The sequence below is a fragment of the Malania oleifera genome, chromosome 7, assembly GCF_029873635.1.
Source record: "Malania oleifera isolate guangnan ecotype guangnan chromosome 7, ASM2987363v1, whole genome shotgun sequence".
NCBI classification, from domain to species: Eukaryota; Viridiplantae; Streptophyta; class Magnoliopsida; order Santalales; family Ximeniaceae; genus Malania; species Malania oleifera.
This window is the reverse complement of record NC_080423.1, coordinates 63,079,990-63,102,129: the sequence shown is the minus strand read 5'-3', so window position 1 is coordinate 63,102,129 and position 22,140 is coordinate 63,079,990. Positions and strand designations below refer to the sequence as shown.

The window sequence follows — 22,140 nt, the reverse complement described above, 5'->3', positions numbered from 1 at the left end:
CTCAATTATAAGGCTGAACCCAACTTATCTCACTTACGGGGCTAAGACTCCCCAGTTCCATTCCTGGCTGAACCCAATCAATACATAAAAATGCTTTTGAAACATATAAGCAAAAATGTACACGCTTAAGCTCTACATGCACTCTAATATGATATGCATTATGCTCAGTTGAGTAAGGGTGCTATCAAATAAGTTTGCACAAATAAAGTATTTATGAAAAATGAGTATTATTGTTCTCTTATAAATATTTTTTCAAATAAAGAATATTTGGAGAATTTAGGAATTTAAGCTTAAGAAAATATTTGTACAATAAATAACTTTCTTCCGAAAAATATTTATCATGAAAATAACTGGGAGAAACCCAACCAATACTCTCAATATGATTTTCATAAAATAAATAACAAGTGAGAGTATGTGTATGTGAATACAAATGAAATGCTCAAAATAAATATACTCTCTTCCAAAGTGATTTTGAAACAAGTGAATGGAAAGAGAGTTGGAGAGTTTTTGTTTAAAACATTTGCCCCAAAGGAATGATTTTTGCAATAAAAAATGGTTTGGGGGAATTTTGATTAACAAAGGATTAGAGAGAAATTTGGAGTTAATCAAAGTTGCTAATCTGAAGTTATGAAGGGGTATTTATAGATTTTCCGAAAATTATGACCATTGGGGACACGCTCAGTATTTTGGAAAAGTTTAATTAAAAAATTAATGACATTTTAGCCCTTAAAAAATTTCCAACCCGAGAGGTTCAGTCAACCATATTAAAGGTTTGATTGACCATATTAATGGGTTTGGTCGACCATGTCAATTTTGAACTACATATTTGGTCGACCGTCTTAGGGCGATTTTGGTATGCAACTCTCCTTTGTGTTTAATGTGTGTTTCCTTTGCCTCCGATTTCCTCCCCTTCTTTGAGCCTTAAGCTCATTTAAATAGATAAAGACTAGGGTTTCTTGCCCCTTTTTGCTCTTTTTTTCCAAAAATATCCCTAAACATTAAAAAATCTCCCCTTCATGTTTAATGGGGGCATTTGGGCCCTTTTCTTACTCTATTATTGATTAGTTGAGTCTTAAAACACAAAATTAAGGTTCTGCAATACTCTAAATGCGAGATTTGTATATTGAAATGCAAAAAGAAATAGAATTGGTCTTCTATTAACCATTATTGAACTCAAATTCATCCATAATTGCTTTTTAAACTCCAAATTGACCCAAATTTTGACCAAATTAACCCCAGACAATTAGGGTTTCAACAGTATACAAGATTTTGATTAAAATGAACTTCTCCATCTTTGCTAAATGTTTTCATGCAAAGCTATTAATTAGTACAAGAAGGGATACTATAGATGTTGATTTTGATTAGTAGTTGATCTTATTGGGAGGTTTTATCCATTTCTTCTCCCCTTGAAATTCTTTATAGGGGGTCCAAGGTGATCTTGGACATTTTAGAAATCATTACACAAAAATTGAGAATTTTCATATTTATTTAATCTTTTCTTCTTGATTTTTTTTTTTTCTAATTTTCTTAGATTTTTTTTTTTTTTTAGGTATCTTACTTATACAAAAATATATGCTTTCTTTGAAAGAAAAATTGTAAATTTTATAATCCAAAAAAAAAAGAAGAAAAAGAGACAAGTCACATAAATACAACACTTTGCGATGCACAAGCAAGCATTGAACGCATAATTACAATGTAATGATGGCATGTGTGTGTTTCTCACATGCCACTTATGTGACAAACATGTAGGGTGTTAGACGTCTGCGCATGCATGTGGACATGTGCCCCATATGCAATGTACTGCAACACCTTTGGTGCACACAACTATGTGTGGCCATGATGTGTGCATGTGCACCTCATAGACATGTACCTATTTTAGAAAAATAATAATGGCACATGAATGCGCAAATCTATGTTTTAAGGCTTCTTGTGTTAGCCCGAATCTTCACTTGTCAATCCTTGATTCTCACCCCCAATCACTTTGGTTTACACCTATAAATATTCTCACCTCTCCTAGACACATCATCAACACTTCCAAAAAGAAAAAAAAAATGTAAGAAACATATAAGGAAAGTAGGAAGGAAAAGAAGAAAGAAGAACAAGAAGAGGGAAGCTTATTGCCGCTTTTGTGCTCTAGTTGTAAGGATTCCACTCCTGGATCCGTTTGCTCTCTCTCTCTCTCTCTCTCTCTCTCTCTCTCTCTCTCTCTCTCTCTCTCTCTCTCTCTCTCTCTCTCTCCTAGGCACACAAATGCATGGGTCTTTGTGTTTTTACACTCACTCCTATAAACATTGTTCAAGCCCCAATCTTCACTAGTCCATATTTGATTCTCACCCCAACCACTTCTCATCACACCTATAAATACTCTCCCCTCTCCTAAACACCTCACAAATAGTTCCAAAAAGAAGAAGAAAAAATCATAGAACCATATAAGGAAAGTAGGATCGGAAATAAAAGGAGAAAGAGGAAGAAGAAGAAGAAGAAGAAGAAAGCTTTTTGTCACCACTGTTCTTTGACCACTAGGGTTCCACCCCTTTCAGGTTCCTCTCTCTCTCTCTCTCTCTCTCTCTCTCTCTTAAATTCATAAAAATCATAAAAAAAATCTTTTAATAATGTATTAAATTCATGAGATGACAAAGGAAATAATAAGATCTTTAATCAGTTTTAGTTAGTATTTATGGATTTTATTAATTAGTATATAACCAAATTATTATTATTATTATTATTATTATGGTAAGTACACACAATGACAATTAATATGCAAAATAATAATAAATGTTATTAAATGATAATGATAATAATAATCTACAACTAATAATATGAGTTCTTCTAAATCTTCTTTTTTTGATCACTTAGAGTCACGCGACATGAAAGTCTCAATCCCAGTTTCACATGAGAGAAAGAAGTGAGGAATCCTTTATTCGATTTTGACTTTCTGACTTTAGACATTACTTTTCTTTCTATTACTTCAAAAGAGGATGAACAATGGCAATCGAACCCGTGCATAGTGATCCACTTGGCTATGATAGTTAATACACAAAAATAATAATAAATGTTTGTAAAAATAATAATGCACAAATAATAATAATAATAATAATAATAATAATAATAATAATAATAATAATAAAACAATAACAATGTTTATAGTTAATAAATAATTAAAGGGCTATAATAATAATAATAATAATAATAATAATAATAATAATAATAATAATAGTAATAACTATAGTACCTATAATAATTAAAGTAATAAATATAGCTAAAAAAATTACAAATTTATCTAGGGTAAGGTTCCTAAATCCTTATGGACAACTATTTATTTTTTGGATCTATCAAAGGTAGTGCCAAGAGTCCATGTGAAGGATCCTTTCTTGTTTTTACTCAAATTTATCCGACGTTGGGGAAGCAAGTCCCACAGATAATCTATTTTATGGTCTAAGTTTCTAGATAGTCACTAAGATTTCTTCCATATGGGAAGCTTCATGGGTAGTTTTGTTTGGCATACAAGATCTTAGCCAAATTAAATGGACATTTTTATCTTTGTCAAACATTTTTATGACCAAAATTAGTTAAGAAAGACAATTATAGATGACCATTTTGACTAGTAGTTCATCTTACTGCATTTTTTTAGCCTTTTTTCTCCCTCTTGAATGCTCTATAGAGGTCTACAGTGTCCTGGAACAATTAAAAAATTGATGGATAAAAATCGAGAAAATACTACATTTATTTTATTTTCAAATTTTTCTAGCTTTCTTGTCATTTATTTTAATTTTAAAATATTTTACTTCTATATAAATATGTTTTATCTTTTGCATAAAAATTAAAAATTTTAATAAAAAGACAAGGAGATAAGTCACACATGTAGGCCTTGTGGTGCATGAGCCAACGTGTACCATACACGTGGTACGTAATAGTGATGTTTGCATGTGTTTTTTATGGGACATACGTGTAGCGCATGCGTAAGGCATAAGCACACATGCTTACATGTGCTCCACATATAGTATATTGTAAGCACACACTTGCACGTGGCTATGAAGGGCACATGTGCACTTCACAAGCCCATACATACTTTAGGAAAATAATAAAGCAACATGAATGCACATATTTGTGTTTTTACACTTCCTAGACTACCAACATTGTTCTGGACCCATTTTCTATTTTCCCTAATCTCATCGTAGACCTCACTAGAGGTGGAAAAACGAGTTCACAAGCCGGGCTCGGACGGATCGTTAACAGTTCAGATCGTAAACGAGTCGAAGTTAAACGGTTACAACCATGTAGACCCTAGCTCACCCATTTATTAAACAAGCGGGTCACAAATTACCCCTTTAGAAAAAAAATTATTGATTTTAAAATTTTAAAGCAAATAAATTAAGAAGAATAGATCCCTCTCTCTTGGTTAAGGAAGAAGAAGGGGTTTGATTCGCAAGACTATAAGAGAGTGAAAGGTGACCATAGCATCGTCAGCGTGAGACTGCGAGAGAGGTGACCATGGCCAAATGGGCAATGTCCAAGAGAGCACTGCGAGACTACAAGAGAGAGAGGTGACCACGGTGTCATCAACGTGAGACTATGAGGGAGGCAACCACAGCAAGAGAAAAAGAAGAAGAACTGCCGTAGGTGACCCAGCCTGAACCCTCATAGTTCGTTTCTTCAATTCCTACTCCCCTTTCTTCTTCGACTTGTCATCCAACATTTGAGATTGTTGCTGTTATTTGAGCTGCTGCTTGCTACGTTTTCTCAATGTTTTTGGTATTTTTATGGGAATTCAATTGAAGAATCTTTGGGCTTCATTCTTATTACTAGATGCCAAGTGAAAATGTGTAATAGGGTTTAATGTAAACGGGTCACCCGGCGGGTCACCCAACCTAAACCCGGGTAGACCTATTTATAAACGGATCAACTTGCATAAAACTTGAACCCATTTTAAATGGGCAAGTCACAGGTCACCCATCAAGTTTTGACCTGTTTTTCCACCCGTAGACTTGACAAAGTGGTTCATATTAGATAATTCATGGCGGATTAAGTGGATTATTAGGTGAGAATATTACAATTCATATCTGATTCATTTAAGTTGCAGATTTATGGCGGTTCAGATTAGATAATTTGTGGAGGATGGCAGATAATCTATCATTATTATTGCTAATATAATTTATTTTTTACTCTCCGATGTATAATTTATTTGTAACACAATAACTGAAGTTAGTTTTAAAATTATAATTTGATAATATATTAAACATTTAATAACTAATTGCAAAATTATAAATTTTTTTTTTTTTAGAACATGAATTTAGAGACTTTTGTTTTGATCATGAGAAAATTGAGTATTTGGATTTTAATTATGTGAACATAGGGTAGACCTAGAGATGCATACAGTAGTGCAACAGTTGAGAGTTGGAGACTTGATCTTGGCTTATACAACTTATGTTAATTGATTTGATGCCTAATAAGCAAGACCATATGAAATTATCAATAAATTTAAACATTTGTTGTTAGCGAATAAGCGGATATTCATAGGATAAAATCCAAAATCTGCCAACTAACTCATTTAGAGGCGGATAAAAAAAGTTCAAACCATATTTGATTCATTTAATGTGCGGATCGATCATGAGTCAATTTAAGTGGATCGAATTCGGTTCGTATTAATGGATTTTATCCATTTTGATGATGGGTGGAGGTGACTCACTCAATCACTGGTTGTGATTTAAACTCAATAAGGATTGCACACAAATACACTCAATTGATTTCAATATGAAAATACAATTAACTTTCAATAATGAAAAATTATAGACAACTCAAAATACAATTTCTCTCACTCACTAGTTATTCGCCCTTTCTACACCATATATTACATCACACACACACACATCTATTTATAACAAAGGATAAATGGTAGGTTGATATTAATTTCAATGAAATTGGCTGGTAGGTGGAGTAGGTTTTCTACAGTTCATAAAATTAAACAATATTGGGTTGGGTTGGTGGAGCAGCTACCGACCAAGTTTTGCTGCCACCGTCCCACTGTCAAGTTTAATCTTTAACATCCCCACTTAAACTTGACTCTCATGTCTTTGTCATTCCAAACATTGTCTTCAATCTTGCAAAAATATCATGCCTGAGTGGTTTCGTGAAAATATCAGCAATCTGATCATTCGTTCTACAAAACATAAGCTCCACTTCTTTCTTCTTGATATGTTCCCTAATAAAATGATACCGAGCATCAATATGCTTGCTTCTTTTATGAAATACTGGATTCTTCGCAAGTGCAACTGCTAATTGATTGTTGATGTAGACTTTTGTGGAGCTTTTTTGAAGAAATCTCAGATAGTTCAGTACATTTCTGATCCATATACCATGACAAACAGCTAAGTTGGTAGCAACATACTCAGCTTCATATGATGACAACGTTACAATGGTTTGCTTCTTTGATAATCATGTAAATGTTGTATCTACCATGAAGAATGTGAATCCAGTCGAGTTTTTTCTTTCATCAAGATCTCTTCCCCAATCGCTATCTAAATAGCCAATAAGTTTACAATCACTTCTTGATGAATAGAACATACCATCGATGATAGTACCCTTGACATAGCGGAGTATCCTCTTTCCTACATTCAAATGGGGCTGGTGAGGAGTCTCCATATACCTGCTGACAAGTTCAACTCCATAGAGCATGTTTGGTCTAGTGCACATCAAATACCTCAAGCTTCCAACCAAACTCTTGAAATATGTGGGGTTAACATTTCCTTGCCCATTCTTTCTCAACTCCAATCCCGTTTCAACTGAAGTTGTCACAGGGTTGCATTTGTCCATCCCAAACTTATTCAGAACTTCTTTTGCATAGTGGCTCTAGGCGATGAAGATTCCCTTCTCGCTTTGCATGACTTCTATGCCAAGAAAATGAGTCATATTGTCAATATCCGTCATTTCGAATTCTTTGATTATGCTCCTCTTGAAAGTGGCAAACATCTCTGGATTGTTGTCGGTGAAAATTAGATCATCAACATAGAGGCATACAATCAACATGCTTCCATTTATCTCCATCTTCATGTATAGTGCATGCTCATATGGACACTTCTAAAATCCATTCTTCTGGAAATAGTCATCAATCCTCATGTTCCACGCACGAGGTGCCTGCTTAAAACCATAGAGTGTTTTTTTCAGCTTGCACACTCTATCTTATTTTCCTTTCTTCACATATCCATGTGGTTGATCGATATATATCTCTTCTTCGAGAAAACCATTCAGAAATGCTGATTTCACGTCTAGCTAGTAAATCTTCCAACCATTTTGTGCTGATAGTGAAATTAGTAATCTGATGGTTTCAAGCCTGGCAACCGGGGCAAAGATTTCTCTATAATCGATCCCTTCTTTCTACTTCAAACCCTTGGCGACAAGTCTTGCTTTGTACCTCTGAACTTCTCCTTAAGCATTCTTCTTGGTCTTGTAGACCCATTTCACACCAATAGTTTTGCGTCCCTTTGGGAGATTTGTTAACTCCCAAGTCTTGTTCTTCTTGACGGATTGAATCTCCTCATCCATCGCTTTTCTCCATTTTTCTTCTTCGTTAGCCTCCTCAAAGCTAACCGGATCACTAGTCAACGATAAACAATATAGTGTAACATACTCTTCTATTGGTTCCGTAGTTTCATACTGATCAGCTAGTTTACGAGCTCCTCTAGGCCTCATATATGAGATTTCATGCTCAATTGGTGATGGAGATTCATTCCTCTGTGGTGAACCATGTGAAGGTGTCTGCAGCTCAGGAATTTGTGACTCGATAGCCACTTTTCTTGTTTGTGTGGGTTCTTCTCCTTCAACCGTCAATTCTACATCTTTGGAAGATTCAGCATGATCCTACTTCTAGGATTCATTTTCTTAAAAAAGGACATCCCTACCATGAATAACTTTCTTGTTGATGGGATTGTATAGTCGATATCCCATGGTGTTGTCACCGTATCCAACAAGGATATATTTCTCTCATTTATCTTCCAACTTTGTCCTTCTTATCTCTAGGATCTTGGCATAGGCTATGGAGCCAAATACTCTAAGATGACTCACATTGGGCTTATGAGTACTCCAGGCTTCATGTGGTGTCTTTATATCAAGACTCTTCGTAGGACACATGTTAAGCAGATAAACTGCACATGATACTGTTTCTGTCCAAAAACTTTTGGGCACATTCTTATCCTTTAACATGTTCCTGGCCATGTTAAGGATCGTTCGGTTCTTCCTATATGTTACACCATTCAACTGGGGAGTGTAGGTTGGTGAGAACTATTTTTGAATCCCTTGTTGCCTAAGGAATTCCAGAAAAGCTTCATCCTTGTACTCTCCTTCTTAGTCTGATTGGAGTGACTTGATGTGATAGCCACTCTATTTCTCCACAAGAGCTTTGAACTCTTTGAACTTATGAAAACACCTTTGACTTACTTTTTAGAAAATAAAGCAACGTCTTCCTATTGTAATCGTCAATAAAGGTGAGGAAGTATCGGTTCTATCCATTTGAAAATGGCCTCAATGGACTGCACACGTATATGTGTACTAGCTGGAGCGGCATGGTAGATCTCCAGTCAGCTTGTTTTCCAAAGTAGCATCTATGTTGCTTGCTTAGAACAAAACTTTCACATATCATATTTGGGTGGTGGATGTTGGGTAACCCTTTTACCATCTTCTTACTTCTCAAAAGTTTCAAACTTTCAAAGCTCAGATGTTTGAACCTGAGATGCCATAGCCAATATTTGATGATATTGCTTAAACACCTTAGCGTATCATGTTGAATGGCGAACGAAAACATTCGATTCTTTTCCATTTGTACTCAAGTAACTAGCTTACCTCGAGTGTTTGTTATCACCATATGCTTATCTCTAAAGCTAATTCAGTAGCCTTTCTCCACAAGCTGTCCGAAACTAAGTATATTAGTCTTCATGGCTGGCATATAGTACACGTTGGAAATAAAAGCATGATCTTCATCCTTCCTCTTGATTAAGACATTTTCCCTTTCTCAAACTGGGACTTTAGAGAGATCACCAAATGATATCTCTCCCTGAACTTTCTTATTAAGTTCATTGAATAGGTTCTTTCAACCAGTCATGTGATTGCTGGCTCCAGAGTCAAGGTACTAAACATTTTGGTCCTAGTGGGTTGAATTGTGTGCCATCAGCATCAATGATTCTCTTTCGACTTTCTCCTTTTCTGCAAAGTTAGAATTTTCATTTACTTCATGATTTTGGGGATTACCTCTACACTCATTACTGTAGTATCTGTACTTGTGGCAGTTGTAGCACTGAACATTTCCTTTGTCTATGTTCGGACAGTTATTGTATCCCCCTCTTCTTTCTTGTCCTCTGCCTCGTGGGACATAGTTTTATTGATTTTGTCCTTCTCTAGTGGGACCTCTTCCGCCTCTGCCGCCTTCTCTAGATTCAAAATTTCTCAAACTTATCTTCACTCCTTCTGTTGAGTTTTTGCTCATGGGCCTAGAGGGGGGCCACGAGTTCTTCTACGGACATGGTTTCTAGATCTTTTGTTTCTTCTATGGTCACAACTATATAATCAAATTTTGGATCCAAAGATCGCAAAAATTTCTCACAAATTCTCTCATTATTGAGAGTCTCTCCATTTCTTCTTAATTGATTTGCTACTACCATAACTCATGTATAGTAGTCAGCAATAGATTCGGTAGATTTCATTCTTAAAGATTCAAAATCACCTCACAATGTTTAAAGACGAATCTTCTTTACTTTGTCTACACCTTTGTGTGTTTGATGGAGAGAGTCCCAAACTTCTTAGACGTCTTGGCGTAGGCGATGATTTCAAACGTGACCTCATCAAGGCCTTGATTGATTATGGACTTCATCTTGCAATCCTTCTTTTGATTGGCTCACAAGATCATTCTTTGAGTGTCAGACATAGTTGTTTCATCTTCTTTGGATGGGGCTTCTTTGTACCCATCTTCAATGATGTCCATGACATCCTGAGCACCAAGTAAGGCTCTCATTTGAATAGACCAATTGTCATAGTTCTCCAGTGTCAGCTTTGGAATAACATCTTGTGTAGTACCATTAGCAATTAGATTTAATATATCAAAAAATAGAGTGATGGGGATATATTTTGGCAGATATGATGCCACCAATGTGTTTAGAAGGTCGAAAAACCTTAGGAACTAGTTTTGGGTTACAAAGAACCTTTTTAAAAATCATGAACTGGCCAAAACAATTCTAAACCGGTTTGACTGGGCCGGTTTAACTTAACGAACGTTAATGGCGTTAGTAATTATCGTTATCACCACATGGCAGCTTTCGGGTATGCCGGGTGTCGGCAAGTGGGCACGAGTCGGTCAGCCGGGTCAGGTAGTGCTCGCGGGTGAGGATCCAGGTTGCTAGTTGCTGGGCCGGGTTGGGGATTGGGTTTTCGGGTCAGATCACGTCAATCAGGTAGAGAAAACATGTGATGACGTGTGTAGCATGTGACTTCTCTGGTCAGTAATCTTTAAGGCGCATGAGGCGCGTGTCGCTAACGCTAAATTCGCTGGCGGCGCATAAAAGTACATGTAAGGGCTCTTAGACTCCATTTGAAGCATGATTTTCACCTCCGAACTCGTATCAACGCAAATTTCACAATAGTATGCTCAATTTTGGATTTAGAGTAACTTCAAATTTGGGAAAAAATTGAATTTCCCCTCTGTTTGCCTTTGTTTGGCGATTTCCGGCAAATCTAAAGCTCTAATACCATTGATGGGTAGAGGTGACTCACTCAATCACTGGTTGTGATTGAAATTCAGTGAAAATTGCACACAAAAACACTCAATTGATTTCAATCTGGAAATACAAATAACTTTCAATAATGAAAAATTACAGACAACTCAAAATACAATTTCTCTCACTCACTGGTTATTCACCCTCTCTACACCACATATTACATTACACACACACATCTATTTATAGCAAAGGATGGATAGTAGGTTGATATAATTTCAACGAAATTGGTTGGTAGGTGGAGTAGGTTGTCTACAGTTCAGAAAATTCAACAATATTGGGCTGGGTTGGTGGAGCAGTTGCCAACCAAGTTTTGCTACCACTGTCCCACCGTCAAGTTTAATCTTCAACATTTGATAGGTATATCTCATCTAATCACCTCCCTATGCATGTACTCACTCCTCTCCTAAAAAGATGACTAGAACTTCCAAAAAAAAAAAAAGAAATCAAACAAATACAGAGGATGAAGAAGAAGAAGAAAGCCTATCACCACGATTGTGCACTGCTAACCAAGGTTTCATACCTTTCAGGTTCCACTCTCTCTCTCTCTCTCTCTCCAATATTGCAACACTTGTGCCTAACAATCCAAACTATGCTCACCCACTAATCAGAGTTGACTATGTCCAATTTTTTCCTTATTTTTTTTAAAAAATAAAGTTTTAAGTCATTAAATCTTAAAAAATATTATAAAAATTCATGAAATTTACACAATGAAATAATAAAATTTTAAACTGACCTCCCCTAAAATTTTCTAAAAAGGCAGGGATCTCACCTAAAATTTAAATCATTACAGGAACCTCCCCTAAGATTTCAAATATGCCACAAACTTCCCCTGACTTTTGATTTTTGGGACACATGCACTCTGTTGACCCTATGGGTCACGCCCGGTTTTGATTATGACAAATACTCATTATATATCTAATAGGCGTTTGAGAATATGTGCAGGAACCAAAACTGTTAAACTCATAATACACATGCACATGGAGAAAATAAAGAACTGAAGACCAAATTTTATTCAATATTGTAATATATATTTAATTGGTCTGTAATAGTAAGTAGGTATTTGATTTGTAATAAGCTCACACACACATCACATGTATGATTTACTACGTAAGCTCAAAACAAACCATGAACGAAAAAGGACCTTAGAAAGACCTTAGGGTGTACGGTCGACCGACACCGGACTTTTTCAGTGTCTTAATTTTAGACCAAATGACCCTAGGACACTCACTCATGCATACATATGTTTGAATATTTGACTTGGGTAATTGCATGCTTGAAAAAGGACAAAAATGTACAAGTCATGTACTTTCGATCGACCGCCCCACGCAGGTCATTTCCTTTTGGTCGACCGAAACTGGTCCGGGTCAACATGTTGACCACGGTCCGGTCGATCGAGCCCTTCAGTTCATTTGACCCCAGTCAACCGAACCACCTGGGAGTCAACATTTTGACCTCCCGGTCGACCGACCACTTTTATACTCCAACTACCTGGTCGACCGGAGGGTCCTCGAGAGAATTCCCAATGGTCTGGTCGACCGAACCAAGTTGTTCAGAATGTCCTAGTCGATCGAAACTCAGAGATTTGGAAAATCGCCGTCCCCCGGTCGACCGATCACTCAGTTCAAAATACCCTTGGTCGACTGTACCACTTGAGTCCTGGTCAACCGAAACATTTCTGGTCGACCGGACCTCTCGAGTTGCTTCTATTTTTTTACCGCGGTTAATAATTTTAAACAGGGTTAAATTGATTTAAATGTCATTAAACTTTTCTAACAATCCCTAATAGGTTTCCAACGGTCAAAATTTTCAGTATGTCTATATATACTCCTTCATTTGGGAGAATTAAGGATTGATTAGTAAAAACCAAAAATCAAATTTCTCTCTCAAAGCTAAATACTTCCTATTGCTCATACTATCTCAAAATCTACTCAAACTTACCTACTTCATCTCAAAATCATTTGTAAGTGTATTTGAGTGTTATTGGTTTGAGGTTTTGCTCTTTTATTCTTTGATTGTTTGAATCGATTTTCTTGAGAGCATTACCTAAGTATTCTTAGGGAGCTTTTCTCATAAGCCTATCCTAAGAAGACTTTGCTGAACTTCTAAGTGTTGCATTCTCATTGTAATATCTTAGTAAGTTTGTATTTGTTTTTGGCTTGCAAAAACACTTTCAAATGTACTCAAATATCTTGTGGTATTCATATCGATATATTTGTGAAAAGATATTTGTATGTGTTATATTAATCTTTGTGGCAATATTCATTCAATTCTATATCATTTGCTAAAATACAAAGATTACATATATCTTGCAATCTAAGCATATACATATTCATGTGATTGAGACATTCTATTGATTGATATTCTTGAGGCTTGTTTGATATTCTGTGTGAACACGTTTGATTGAATATTTTGAAATACACAGATTATTATTGATACTCTCACGTACTCACTATACTGATAGAAAACATCTTTGAGAGTTAAACTACTTAGACCACACTGAGCTTACATTATTAAATCATCTATGGTGTATGTGATATTGTGCGCATTTGTAGTACAAATTTGCTTTACGTGAAAGCACCCATACATTGTACCTTTTGATTGTATATCTGAGAGATTCTAGGCGTGGCTTGAGGGGGCGGTAATCCAACCCGGTAAGGATTGGTTAAGGTTGAGGTCAGCCCTGTGATAATTTGACCTGGTTTGTATAGGTGCCACTCTACCCGTTTAAGTGAGTAAGATATCGTGATAATCCTTGTGCTGGTTAGCCAAGGCGGGGACGTAGGTAGTTGGCTGAACCTCGATAACATATCTGCATGTCATCCTTTATTTACTAGCTTTTTGGTACTTGTGCGATTAATTAAACTGCTTCAGTTAATTTTATGATATATTTATATTATTCGCATTAGATTGACCATAGGATTGTGAACATACTACTGTTAGGAGGAATACCTAGGGGTTAAAGTTTAAAAATACCAATTCACCCCCCTCTTGGGATCATGGTAAAGCTAACACACTCCTTAAATACTTTTTTTTTTTTGTAAAATGCAATGATATATTTGTATCTTTTTAACAAACATCAAGGGAGATTTATGAAATTCTTAAAATCTCAAGAGGATGGAGTCCATGAAATTTTTGAAACCTCAAAAAAGGTCATTGTCTCTTTGTCAAATCACAGGGGGATTGAGGTTAGTGTAGTTTACCTTAAATTTTTTTTCTTTAACTAACTATCACTTTTGAGGTTTGACAAAATGACACAAATGTCTTATGAAAGTTTCAAAAATTATAAGGACCACCTTAAGGTTAGGAAAAAGAACATATATCTTTCTTAAAAATTTAAAATCTTCACCAACCTCTCCTAGAATTTTCCAAAAGATGTGGACCCATTTTATTTGACAAAAAGAGAAGCCATGGAGGGGGTACAAATATCACAAAAAATCAAATGTTAAAGGAGGCATGTAGTTCTGAGACCTTATGAGAGAATTTTGCATTTTCTTTATCAAATCTCAAGGGAAGTCTAAGGAATTTTTGAAATTTCAATGATTTATTTTTTTGTTACCAAATCTTAAAGAAGGCCGGTGCCTTTTGTGCTTATTATTATTATTATTATTATTATTATGTTAATAACATTGTTAGATTAATTATATATTATCTATATTTATTATATTGTTATTATTATATTTAAAATTATTATTACTATCTATACATTGTTAATACTAGAGTCACTATTTATTATTAATATAATCATCATTGACTAGTATTCATCAATATTATTTGCCATTTTTTATTATTTTATTTTTTATTATCATTATTATAATTAACTACTATTAATTTAAAGCAATATTATTAGTATTAATATTATTATCATTAATAGCTAGTATTTACAATTATTGATATTTATACTATATATGAATCCTTCATAGGACCAACCTAGCACTAACACATGGCGCAGTTTTTTTTTCCCCAATCTAGGTTTTGATTTTTTTTTCTTTTGTCCTTTCTCTCCCACCTGCCCTCTCTCACAGTAGAGGAAGGGGTCCCATCGGAGTCTGACTATTTTTTTTTTTAATTCAAAATTGTTTCCTCTCTTTAGCTATTAGCATAGGAGGTAGGGGATCCATCAAGCCCCACATGAGCCCCACTACGTCTTTAAATCATTTTAAATTTGGTTTTTAAACTCCTCTCTCTCTCTCTCTCTCTCTCTCTCTCTCTCTCTCTCTCTCTCTCTCTCTCTCTCTCTCTCTCCATTAAATTTTCTATTAATTTTTCAAATTCATTTCTTTCTTTTATGAGACAAATTTAAAAAATTTCAGAATTTTACTGTCTTAATTCAACAACTTTTCATCACTTTCTTTCTTAACATTTTTATATTACAAAGTTAATTTAAATTATTTGTTCCAACTTTCTTTATATTTAGTTTTATATTTACATCCACTAAAATTATAGAATTAATTTTAATTTACATTATTAAAAAAATATAGAAATATATATACTCTGTTACATTTTTGTTTACATATATTATATACATTAAAATTAGAATAATTGATTGGAATTAAATTAATTTATGTTACTAATAAAATATAGAAATATATATATATATATATATATATATATATTGTGTTACATTTCTATTTGCATACATCACATACATTAAAATTAGAATAAGTGATTGGAATTATGTTTAAACGATTTAGTACAATAAATATAATACAATACAATTTTTCTCACCTACTTTTCACCAAAAGTTTCCAATAAAAACATATTACAATTATATATAAATACATAAACACATGTAAATTTATGTTCAACTTCTCATATGTTATAATATAAAGTATTTGAATTTTTATTCAAATTTTATATATTTTAAATCCTCATTCAATATTAGTATGGTCTACATTTTTATTTCATTTTTCTCAATTAATTCTATTTAAATCGGTCTGCTAATAATAAATTATATCATATGTACATTTCAGTGACATTTTTAAAAATTTATGTACTACATGCAATTTTTATAAATAGATTATATTATTCATACAAATTTATCAATATTTCATAATTTCAATGAGCAAATGATGTAAAATAATGTGTTAAATTCTATTATTATTGTTAAAACTAATTATTGAATTACATATGTCTGCCCAACACGAAGCGTGGGCTAGTTTTACTAGTTATCATATAATTGCTAACATTTATTAATATCTTTTATAAATATTGATTATTAACTAATTGTATTATTTGAATTTTTGTTATTTGGTTGAAAGAAATTGATCATCCTCCTTTTAAGGTTTTGGCAAAAAGAAAAGGACTTCCCCTAAGATTTAAAAGTTCCATAAATCTCCCTCAAAATTTGTTAAAATGACCCAAACCTTCCTTTATATATGATTTAAAAAAGAAAAAGCCTTTTTGAGAGATATAAATGTCCTAAAAAACAAACATCATGGGAAGTTATTGGAAATTTTAAAATTTTAGAGAGGGGCTGTGTGATTCTTGAAATCTTAGATAATGTTTTTGCCTTTTTTCCAACTCTTCCCGTATTATTATTAGTGTTGCAAATATCATTAGTTAGATCCGCTTGGCATTCCAAGCCAATTCTAACAATGCATTTCTCGAGCCGAAAAAGCGAAATATATATATATTATTAATTTTAGATTTTTAAATAACATTTAAAAAATGAAAATAAATGTTAATAAGGGAAGATTTTCGTGTCTGCTTGCAGGGTTAGGGTGGTTTTTTATAGTTTGGGAATTATTCTTACGTACTTTGTTTTGTTTTGGGAGGTCTTTATCCTCACCTTTTTCTGTTCTTCCTTTTGGAGTTTCTAAGCATCTTGTTTGGTGTCTCCTTTGATAATAATATTATTTTAAAAAAATATATTAATTAAATTCCTAAAACATTATATTTTAACACCAAACAAATGAAGAAATGTGATGTCCATAACATTTCATTCTTAGGAATGTTAAAAATATCAAAAATCAAATGAAACTAATGATAAACTATAATCATGGATAGATGTTGATATCCTATCATCGGAGTTAATGGGCAGCTTGTATTAGAATACAAAAGGGGAGGACAAATGAGGTAAGTGTGTAGTGAAATCCTAACTCATGTGATAGCTCCCACCTCTTCTTGATTAGCCTATTGAATTAAGTGTTAAGAGGAGTTTTCCTAGAGTCAAGCTTCGGTGACCTTTTGTGCTCTACATATATTGGGCATTATTAACTAAGACAAAAGGTTGTCACTAGAGATTATAACCCCAATAATCATCAGTGGGTTTATATAAGAAGTGGGTCGCATTGTCATATGGATATAGTAAAGTAAGTTTAAGTTCAAGAAATAATGAATTGTAAAAGGGTTGACTTTGGATTCTTTCTCCTACACAAATTTCATTTCGCGAGTTAGGAAAGGGATGCAGATTTTTCACAATTGTGGGGAGAGAAATTATATTCTCTTGTTGTATTTTGTCCACAACTTGATAGCAAACTTACCGAATTGCCCGTGGATGTAGGCCTAGTACCAAAATGTGTAATTTATGTTGAAAATTAAACTTGATGGTGGGACGGTAGCAGCAAAACTTGGTCAGCAGCTACTCCACCAATCCAGCCCGATATTGTTGATTTTTTTGAACTATAGGCAACCTACTCCACCTAACAACCAATTTTGTTGAAATTAATATCAACCTACCATTCATCCTTTGCTATAAATAGATGTGTGTGCGTGTGTGTGTTTGTTTGTAATGTAATATGTGGTGTAGAGAGGGTGAATAACCAGTAAAAGATCTTGTATTGAGATTTTCCTTTGTAATTTATTTCCAGTTTATTATTGAAATTAATTGTTTTGCAATTGAGTGTAATCCTCACTGAGTTTCAATCACAACCAGTAATTGAGTGAGTCACCTCTTCCCATTAGTGGTATAAGAGAATCAAGTTTCCCAGAATTTGCCAAACCCTTGGTGTATTATGTTGAATGGTGAGCGGAAACATTCAATTCTTTTCCATTTGTACTCAAGTAATAAGCTTACCTCAATCATCTATTATCACCATCTGCTCATCTTTAAGGCTAATCGGTAGCCTTTCTCCACAAGCTGTCTAAGACTAAGATCAAATACAATCCTAATACATCCATCGACCGATACAAAGCTCACCTAGTTGCCAAGGGCTACAGTCAACAGACAAAACAATGCCCTTCACACACACTGCATGCGCCGGCAAGGATACTAACCGTTGACGCCACCCCCCTCACACGCCCACACGCGTCTTCTTCACCCGACTAATGTGATCCGACCCTGACACCCGATCCATTGCCCGACCCAGCAACCCAAAACTAGCCCCGCGAGCACTACCCAACCCGACTCAGCTGACCGACCCGCACTCAGTCTCCAACACGCGGCACAGGTAGAATGCGCCATGTGTCCTAACAATAATATTTGATGCCGTTAAACTCTGTTAAGTCAAACCGTTTAAAAAAAAAAGGGTCCAAAACTTCTTTTACCCAGTTCAGTGATTTTTAAACCAGTTCTTTGTAACCCACAACTAGCTCCAAAAGTTTTTTGACCTTTTGAACACATTGGTGGCATCAGATTTGCCAAAATCTATCCCCATCGCTCTGTTTTTTGATATATTAAATCTAATGGCTAATGGTACTACACAAGCTGTTATTCTAAAGCTGACACGGGAGAACTATGACAATTGGTCTATTCAAATGAGAGTATTACTAGGTGCTTAGGATGTCATAGACATTGTTGAAGATGGGTATAGAGAAGCCCCATCAAAATAATATGAAACAACTATGTCTGACGCTCAAAGAATAATCTTGTGAGCTGATCAAAAGAAGGATTGTAAGGCAAAATCCATAATCTACCAAGGCCTTGATGAGGCCATGTTCGAAATCATCGCCTCCACCAAGACATCCAAAGAAGTTTGAGACTCTCTCCATCGAACACACCAAAGTGAAAACAAAGTGAAGAAGATTCGTCTTCAAACATTGTGAGGCGATTTCAAATATTTAAAATGAAATCTACTGAATCTATTGTCTACTATACACGAGTTATGGTAGTATCAAATCATTTGAGAAGAAATGAAGAGACTCTCAACGATAAGAGAATTTGTGAGAAAATTTTGTGATCTTTGAATCCAAAATTTGATTATATAATTGTGACCATGGAAGAAACAAAAGATCTAAAAACCATGTCCGTAGAAGAACTTGTGGATTCACTCCAAGCCCATGAGCAAAAATTCAATAGAAGGAGTGAAGATAAAGCACTGGAGCAAGCCCTCCAAACGTAGTTGTCCTCACTGCAGATAGATACGACAAAGGGGGGACGTCACAACGAGGAAGAAGACGAGACCGAGGATCTTGTGGAAGAAGTTTTGGAAGTTTTGAATCCAGAGAAGGTGGCAGAGACGGAAAAGATCCCACTAAAGGACACAATCAACAAAACTATCTCCCACGAGGCAGAGGACAAGGAAGAAGAGAGGGATACAATAATCGTTCAAACGTAGACAAGAGAAATGTTCAGTGCTACAACTGTCACAAGTATGGTACTACAATAATGAGTGAAGAGGTAATCCTCAAAATCACGAAGTAAATGAAAATGCTAACGTTGGAGGAAAGGAGAAAGCCGAAGGAGAATCGTTGATGCTGATGGCCGACACACAATTCAACCCACTAAGACCAAAATGTTTGGTACCTTGACTCTGGAGCCAGCAATCACATGACTGGAAGAAAGAACCTGTTTACTGAACTTGATGAGAAAGTTCAGAGAGAGATATCATTTGGTGATCTCTCTAAAGTCCCAATTTAAAGAAGGGGAAACGTCCTAATCAAGAGGAAGGATGAAGACCATGCTTTTATCTCCAACATATACTATGTGCCTGCCATGGAGACTGATATATTGAGTATTGGACAACTTGTGAAAAAAGGCTACCGAATTAGCTTTAAAGATAAGTAGATGGTGATAAAAGATGCTCGAGGTAAGCTTGTTACTCGAGTACAAATGGCAAAGAATCGAATGTTTAGGCTCGCCATTCAACATGATACGCCAAGATGTTTGCGCTCCATCCTCAAACACTAGCTATGGCATCTCAGGTACGGACATTTGAATTTTGAAAGTTTGAAACAGTTGGGAAGCAAGAAGATGGTGAAAGGCTTACCCAACATCCACCACCCAAATGTGTCATATGAAAGCTATGTTATGAGCAAGAAACACAGAAATAGCTTTGGAAAGCAAGCCAACTGGAGATCTACCATGCCGCTCTAGCTAGTTCACATAGACATGTGTGGTCCATTGAGGCTATTTTTAAATGAATAGAACCGATACTTCCTCTCCTTCATTGACGATTATAGTAGGAAGACTTGGGTCTACTTCCTGAAGAGGAAGTCAGAGGTGTTTGATAAGTTCAAGGAGTTCAAAGCTCTTGTGGAGAAACAAAGTGGCCATTGCATCAAGTCACTCCAATCAAACCAAGGAGGAGAGTACAAGGATGAAACTTTCCTGAAATTCGTTTGACAACAAAGGATTCAAAAATAGTTCACACCGACCCAGACTCTCCAGTTGAACGGTGTAGCTGAGAAGGAGAACTGCACGATCCTTTACATGGCCAGGAGCATGTTAAAGGATAAGAATGTGCACAAGAGTTTTTGTACAGAAGCAATATCATGTGCAATTTATTTGATTAACAGGTGTCCTACGAAGAGTCTTGATACAAAAAAACCACATAAAACCACGAGTACTCACAAACCCAGTGTGAGTCATCCTAGAATGTTTGGTTTCATAGCCTTCGCTAAGATCCTAGAGGCAAGAAGGACAAATTTGGAAGATAAAGGAGAGAAATATATCCTTGTTGGATACGGCGACAGAACCATAGGATATCAACTATACAATCCCATCAACAAGAAAGTTATTCACAGTAGGGATGTCATTTTTGAAGAAAATGAATCCTAAAAGTGGGACCAGGCTGAATCTTCCAAAGATGTGGAGTTGATGCTTGAAGGAAAAGAACTCACGCAGACAAGAGAAGTGGCTATCGAGTCACAAGTTCCCGAGCTGCAGACACCTCCACATGGTTCACCACGGAAGAATGAAGCTCCATCACCAATTGAGCATGAAATCTCATAAATGAGTCCTAGGGGAGCATGTAATCTAATTGATCTGTATGAATTTACAGAACCAATAAAAGAGTATGTTACACTATATTGTCTATTGTTGACCAGCAGCCCGGTTAGCTTTGAGGAGGCTAACGTAGAAGACAAATGGAGAAAAACGATGGATAAGGAGATTCAATCCATTGGTGTGAAATGGGTCTACAAGACCAATAAAAACACTCAAAGAGAAGTCCAAAGATACAAAGTAAGACTTGTCACCAAAGGCTACAAGTAAAAATAAGGGATTGATTATGGAGAAATCTTTGCCCCGGTTGCCAGGCTTGAAACTATTAGATTACTAATTTCACTATCAACACAAATTGGATAGAATATTTACCAGATGGATGTGAAATCAGCATTTATGAACGGTTTTTCGGAAGAATTGATCTATATTGATCAGCCACCTGGATATGTGAAGAAGGGTAAAGAAGATAAAGTGTACAAACTGAACAAAGCACTCTATGGCTTGAAGTAGGCACCTCATGCATGAAACATGAGGATTGATGACTATTTCCAGAAGAATGGATTTGAGAGGTGTCCCTATGAGTATCAACTGTACATGAAGATGGAGACAAACGGAAGCATGTTGATTGTCTGCCTCTATATTGATGATCTAATTTTCACCGTAAAAAATCCAGAGATGTTTACCGTTTTTAAGAGGAGCATAGTCAAAGAATTCAAAATGACGAATATTAACCAGATGGTTCATTTTCTTAGCATAGAAGTCGTTCAAAGCAAGAAGGGAATCTTCATCTCCTAGAGCCACTATGTAAAAGAAGTACTAAGAAGTTTGGGATGGAAAAATGCATTCCTATGACAACTCTGATTGAAACGGGATTGGAGTTAAGAAAGAATGAGCAAGGAAATGTTGACCCCACATATTTCAAGAGTTTGGTTGGAAGCTTGAGGTATTTGACGTGCACCAAACCAGACATACTCTATGGAGTTAGACTTGTCAGTAGGTACATGGAGACTCCTAATCAGTCCCATTTGAATGCAACAAAGAGGATACTCTACTATGCCAAGGGTACTATCACTGATGGCATGTTTTATTCATCAAGAGGAAATTGTAAACTTATCGATTATTTAGATAGCGATTAGGGAAGAGATCTTAATGAAAGAAAAAACACTATTGGATTCACATTCTTCATGGGAGATATAGCGTTTACATGGTTATCAAAGAAGTAACGTATCGTAACATTGTCATCATGTGAAGATGAATATGTTGCTGTCAGCTTAACTATTT

The 22,140-nt window shown here is 35.3% G+C and overlaps 1 protein-coding gene across 4 annotated transcripts in view; it reads left to right on the top strand.

The window, feature by feature from the left end:
• The first annotated feature begins 2,024 nt into the window (after window positions 1-2,024).
• Window positions 2,025-22,140, top strand: part of LOC131160053 (cationic amino acid transporter 1-like) — a 30,720-nt gene continuing 10,604 nt past the window's right edge. For 2 of the 4 annotated variants that reach the window (XM_058115364.1, XM_058115362.1), the window contains exon 1: window positions 2,205-2,540. The gene's annotated coding sequence lies outside the window, so the exon portion shown is untranslated. Of the gene's footprint in view, window positions 2,541-22,140 lie in introns of all 4 variants that reach the window. The other 2 variants (XM_058115361.1, XM_058115363.1) reach the window with 2 other exon arrangements.